Here is a 6,448-nt window from a genome sequence, read left to right on the forward strand (position 1 = left end):
TATGCTAAGTGAAGCTAGTCAATCTTTAAAAAACAAATACCAAATGACTCCTTTGATATAAGGGGTGTAAACAAGGACAGGGTAGGGACGAAGAGCTTGAGAAGAATATTTACAGTAAACAGGGATGAGAGGTGGGAGGGAAAGGGAGTGAGAAGGGAAATTGCATGGAAATGGAAGGCGATCCTCAGGGTTATACAAAATGTCATATAAGAGGTAAGGAGGGGTAAGTCAAGAGAATACAAATGGAAGACATGATTTACAGTAGAAGGGGTAGAGAGAGAAAAGGGGAGGGGAGGGGAGGGGAGGGGAGGGGGGATAGTAGACAATAGGACAGACAGCAGAATACATCAGACACTAGAAAGGCAATATGTCAATCAATGGAAGGGTAACTGATGTGATACAGCAATTTGTATACGGGGTAAAAGCGGGAGTTCATAATCCACTTGAATCAAACCGTGTAATATGATGTATTAAGAACTATGTAATGTTATGAACGACCAATAAAAAAAAAAAAATATCATATTCAAATCTTACATGTAAAAAAAAAAGTGGTAGGTATTTGAATTACAACCTATATATTCTTAAAAAGTGTTCCAGGAAATTATATACTAAAACCCTAAAGGCTACAGCTAATAAAACCTTTAGATTATCTTTAAAACTGCATTATTCTCAGTCTCCAATGCCAAAATTAGCACATATATATTTTTAGATATGCATGTGTATATATTGATTGAACTCTACTTATTCTAACTGCCTGAACATTTAGAAATAAGACAGTTTAAAAACTATAGGTATAACCAGTAGCTCTGCTGAGGTGCAAGAGGGAGAATTAGTGTGAGGTTTTTTTCCTCTTGGTTGAAAAAACACCTGGAGAGTGGAGCCAAGTTCCAAATAAGGACCATAAAATAGAAGATCCTGGGAAGTGCTTGACCTTGGTAAGTAGGGACCCTCACAGAAGAATAATTATTTGTCCTGCATGAGCAAGCCCGTCTTTCTGACTTTCAAGAGGCCAAAAAGTTACTGAGTGGGTGAGCTAAGGCTACCCTGCTCCTGATGCTAGAGGAAGGATACAGGAAGACCAAATTGCAGAGAAGCTTCCACCAAGAACCGTAGCAGATAAATGGCTCCCTGCCTACTCCATCATCATTAGCCTTCAGGAATAGAGGTCCCTTTGCCCATCATCACCAGTAAGACTGCCACCACTTAGGGTACCCCAGAATCGACAGACTTGAGCCCTGGTTAGCCAATAAGCAAAAATAGCATGTAAGGGAAACTAGCACCCAGAAATTTAAAAAAAAAATTAGAACAAAAAGAGAAAACGCCGAATGAAATACTGTTGTCCAATAACATAGAATAAGAACCCAAATTATAAAAATATAACATAATTTAAGGAGATTCAAGTAGAAGCCATAAAATATTCTGTGAACTTTCTGAATAGTGATGAATACATAATTCTTAATTAAATATCCCATAAATAAAATGAATTAGATAAATTGAATATTCCAAGCAGATCTGGAACATCTAGTGGAAGAACTATCTTGTGTTCCTGTCTCATAGCTGCCATAACAAGTGACAATAAATTGGAAGCCTAAAACAACAGAACTGTATTCTTTCACAGTTCTGGAGGCCAAGTCCAAAATCAAGGTGTCAGCCTGCTCTCTCATCAGGATCTGAGGGAAGATTCTTCCTTGCCTCTTCCTAGCCTCGTGTACTTGCTGGCAGTCTTTGGCATCCCTAGACTTAAAGCTGCATGATTCCAATCTCTGCTTCTGCCATGCCTGGCTCTCTTCTCCTTTGTGTCTCTGTGTTTCCAAATTTCCCTCTTCCTATAAGGATACTACTCAAAGGATGCAGGGTCCACACACCTCAGGTAAGTCTGCAAAGACTCTTTTTCCAAGTAAGGTCAAATTTATAGGCACCGTTGATTGGGATTTCAGCATATCCTTTTGCAGGACACATTTCAACCTGTGACCTATCTCAAAGCACAAAGCAAAGGAAAAGAGAGAGAGTGCATACTTTAGAGAATAGTTGAGGGAATTGGATGATATATTCAGGAATCTTAACATGGAAATAAAAACAGTTCCATGAGAGAGATAAATGAAACCACTAGAGTCTTACACAGCAGTATGGTTGGTGACATTAACTGGTGCTCCCTCTACTCTCTCTAACCAGAAAGCATCAGACTATTAGAAGATTGAATTCTACCTCTATTTCTAACAGACTCTTGTTCAACTGTTGCTCTCGCTCTCTCTCTCTCTCTCTCTCTCTCTCTCTCTCTCTCTCTCTCACACACACACACACACACACATAAAAAAAAAGCCCAGAAAATTTTATTAAGCCTTTTAAAAAATATTAATATAAAATTATAGGAAAAAAGGAACCTGAACTTTCATAACACAGCTGGAACAATCTTGCAGCAGTGGGAAAAGAGATTTAATTTAGTTGATTCTCTGTGGTTTTTGGTTGCACACTAATCTCATAGTGAGAGAAGCTGCACATTTTCCCGGAGAGACCAAGAAACTGCTGGAGGCTTGATTCTCTTGGCAGCAGACGGTTGCAAACCAAGGATCTGGACATCTTCACACTATCCCGAGATCTGAGTAGGATGTATTTTTAAAGGATGTGCAATGTTCAATCCTAAGTGTGACAAAAACTGACAAGCAGGAGGATGCTTATGTACTCAGAGTAGCATGTTTGTCTCCAGGAGACATTTCATTTGGAAGACATGTGGTGCCACCCTCTTGCTGAAAGCACTGGTTCCCCTGTTGAAGCTTGCTAGGGATTACAGTGGGTTTGACTCAGTTCAAAGCTTCTTTTATTCTTCTGAGAACTTCATGAAGCTTTCTTGCCAAGGATGCCTGTACCAGAATTTCCAAGGAGAAATAAAGCTTCTTCATGCAATTTTCCCAAACAGAGCAACATATTGTATGGAACATACACCAGTCCTCTCAATCAAACCCTGGAAGTTTTGATGGGTGAGCTTGACCCAGCAGTTATGAATCAGGTCTGCATAATAGATGGTGTTGAGGGTATTCAGTAAATGGAATGAAATCAGATGGAACTCATTGGATTTTAGTCACATCATGCCAAAACTAGAATTATGTTATGTTAAAACAAACTGAAGTCAGACCTCTCATGATGATTGGATCAGGAAAGTTGTGGGAGTCTTCAAGCCAGGAAAATTTATAACCACCTTGTTTGCCAATCAGAATTCTAAATATTGCACAGTACTTTCTTCACCCCAGAAGATTGAAGGTTATAAACATTGTGATTGCCAGAGTGCTATGTTCAATGATTACAATTTTGTTTTTACCAGTTTTGCTAAGAAGCGGCAATAACAACAATGTTGATTAAGAAAATTGAGAAAAAGTGCAAAAAGGGAATACATAAAAGATAGTGGATGCTTTCTTGCTGTTGATACCAGGGGCCACATTTTCCATAACCACCACCTTGTAGTTGCAGAAAGTCCTAGATGTAACAATAGTGTAATCATCTTGAAGTGTATGCATTATTATATCAAGAAGTTAGATATCTTCCATGAATGTTCTCTTCTCTATTTAGGTATTCTATGCCACACTTGCTGAGAATTGAAGTGCATGTAGAAAAACCTTTTAGTATAGGAAACTTTACAATAATTGTGATAACAATTCAATTTGGTTTATGCAGATTGTAATATTTCTGCAGGAATTGTCCAGAATTCCCCACAAACAAAGCTTTCATCCTCATTAGGTGTCAGCCTTAGCCTACCCATCTGGGACTATTGTATTAAATTGCTGGCAGAATTTTATATCCAGTTCCCTCTACTTTCTAGAACATATTCTATACCAATATCCCTGAGCTAAAGAAAAGGCTGAATATTTAAAGTGGAGATTGATGAGGAGTGATATAGACTTAGACATATTCTAGGAAGTTTCTGAGTTTTAAGTATAAATAGAAAACATTCAAAGTTTTCTGTCAAAAAGAACAAGCTAACCATAAAGGGAAAAAAATTATACTGACTTTGAAATTCTCATTTGCAACCCTGGAAGTTAAAAATCAGTAGCTTACATCTGAGTACTACTGAGAGAGACAAATTTCAATCTAAGAATCCTGTATGTAGCTAAGAAATTTTATTCACCTATCAGCAAAATAAAGATATTTGAAAATATGCCAGTATTCAGAAAGGAAAATTCTCAGCAAATTCTAATGAAAACCAATAATAAATGCCACAGAATACAAACAGAATATTTAATATGAGAGAAACAAAAACTTGAAAAAAAACAATGATATACAGAAAAGGTACTTTTATTTTAAGTCTAAGTGTTAAATCAGCAGGATGCTGTGGGGGCACACCTGTCATCCCAGCTAGTGGGGAGACTGAGACAGGAGGATTGAAAGTTTGATGCCAGCCTAAGCAACTTAGTGAGACCCTGCCTCAAAAATTTTAAAGTGCTGGGGATATAGCTCAGTGGTAGAGGGCCTCTGGGTTCAACTCTGTTCTGTAATAAATAAATAAATAAATAAATAAATAAAACGCAAAAAATCAAATCAGTTGAACTCAGAGTTCAAATGAATATGTAATACTACAGAACATGTAGAGGAATTATGAAATAAGTACTCTAGAAAGAGAAGGGAAATACAATAAGGGAAATTTTATTAATCATTTCAGATTAAGTGTAATAAACTTTCTCTGCAAAACTCAAGAGTTAGTGAGGAATGGGACAGATAGAGGAGAAATTAAAACTCTTTTCTAAGGGGGATGGAGGAAAAAAGTAAGTAAAGGAAATTATTTAAAATTCTTATCTTATTGGTGATAGATTTTAAAAAAGGAAAAAAACAGAATATATTTGTAACATGTAATGTTCTTGTGCCTTCAGGTGAAAGTCAAAAAGAGAAAATTAAATATTAATAGAATTTTTGTAAATTAAAGTTTAAGTTAATAAAGAAGAAAATGAAGCACAGCTACATAAATCCAGTATAAAAAGAAGTAGGAAGCAACAATGTAAAAATAAGTGATAGGTAGAATACATGATGAGATAGGAAATATCCATGTCCTTACGTTAAATATAAATTTCCCCAGTCTGGCTGGGCACAGAATCACGAGCCACCACACACCTTGTAGATTCAAACAGCAATTCTTTATTCCCGAACTCACACCGGCCCTGTACAAACACGTTCTGGGGAAATCCAAGTTCTGCCCGCACAATTCACATCTCAAATACTTTCTGAATTCCATGAGAACTCAATGGGAACTCAGGCAGCAGGAACGCCCTATTCCCAGCAGCAATAACCTTCAACCTGGAACTGCCTTAAACCCAGATTGTCTTAAACGGGAACGCCTTAAACCCAAATTATCCTAAACCGGGATACTTCCTAAAAACCTGCAGGATACACCCTAAACCTGGATCCACCCTCGTCCTTGAGCAGGGTCACCTTTCTCAAACACACATGCAATGTCACAGCAAATTTCCAAGGCAAGTCCATTTAACATGGGGTACGCTGGCAAGGAAATTTCGATGCGTCATTCCTACTTGGCAATGGCCCTCAGCAATAAATGAACTGACTTCTTCCATGGAAGAGTGGAGAATATCACATTGGATTTAAAAATTTAAACTTTGTAAAATCTTTTACAAGAAACACACAAAATAATAAAAAGATTATAAATTTAGGAGTGGAAAAAGATATTAGACAAACTAAAAAGGAAATAGAAATGGCAATATTAATATCAGACAATGTGGAATTGGAGTAAAAAAACACTAAAGAAGATACATAGTTAATTTTACAATGAGAAAAAATAATCATGAAAAATGTATAGTCAAGATTTTATTAACATAAAAATTATCCAAAATACAGAGATGATTTGCTTAAAAGGAGTCACAGTAGAAGAATGTAATGCATGATTTGATAAAATTAAGACAACTTGAAGGATTATATCATATTTTTTAAAATATGGTTTAATGGATAATGTATTTGTGTCTGTGCACGTATCTGATAGCCCTTCACTAAAAAAAATTGGTCAATATTCTAAAAGGTTTTTATAAAACTCATCATGTTCCCAGCTATAAAGAAAACCTGAGTAAGTTTGGAGAAGTATCTTAAAGGTCACATTGTTTTATAATACTTCAGTAAAATCAGAAAGAAGTTAAAATGAGGTACCAAATAAATCATATTATGTTTTGGATGTGAGATATCCCCCCAAAGCTCATGTGTTAGACAATGCAAGAACATACAGAGGTAAAATGATTGAGTTATAAGAGCCTTAACCCAATCAGTGAATTAATGCCCTGATTGGGATGAACTGAGTGCTAACTGAAGGAAGGGAGGCTGTGGCTGGAGGAGGTGGGTCATTGAGGGTGTCTCTTGGGGTATCTATTTTGTATCTAGCAAGTGTTTTCTCTCTGGGTACTTCCTGATCATCGTGTGAGCTGCTTCCCTTCACCACGCCCTTCTGCCATGATGTTCTGCCTCA

At 36.8% G+C, this 6,448-nt stretch overlaps 1 pseudogene; it reads left to right on the forward strand.

The window, feature by feature from the left end:
- The first annotated feature begins 2,493 nt into the window (after positions 1-2,493).
- On the forward strand, positions 2,494-3,350 carry LOC113176421 (S-adenosylmethionine decarboxylase proenzyme pseudogene; annotated as a pseudogene).
- The last annotated feature ends 3,098 nt before the right edge of the window (positions 3,351-6,448 follow it).

This window comes from Urocitellus parryii, chromosome 3 (genome assembly GCF_045843805.1).
Source record: "Urocitellus parryii isolate mUroPar1 chromosome 3, mUroPar1.hap1, whole genome shotgun sequence".
Lineage (NCBI taxonomy): Eukaryota > Metazoa > Chordata > Mammalia > Rodentia > Sciuridae > Urocitellus > Urocitellus parryii.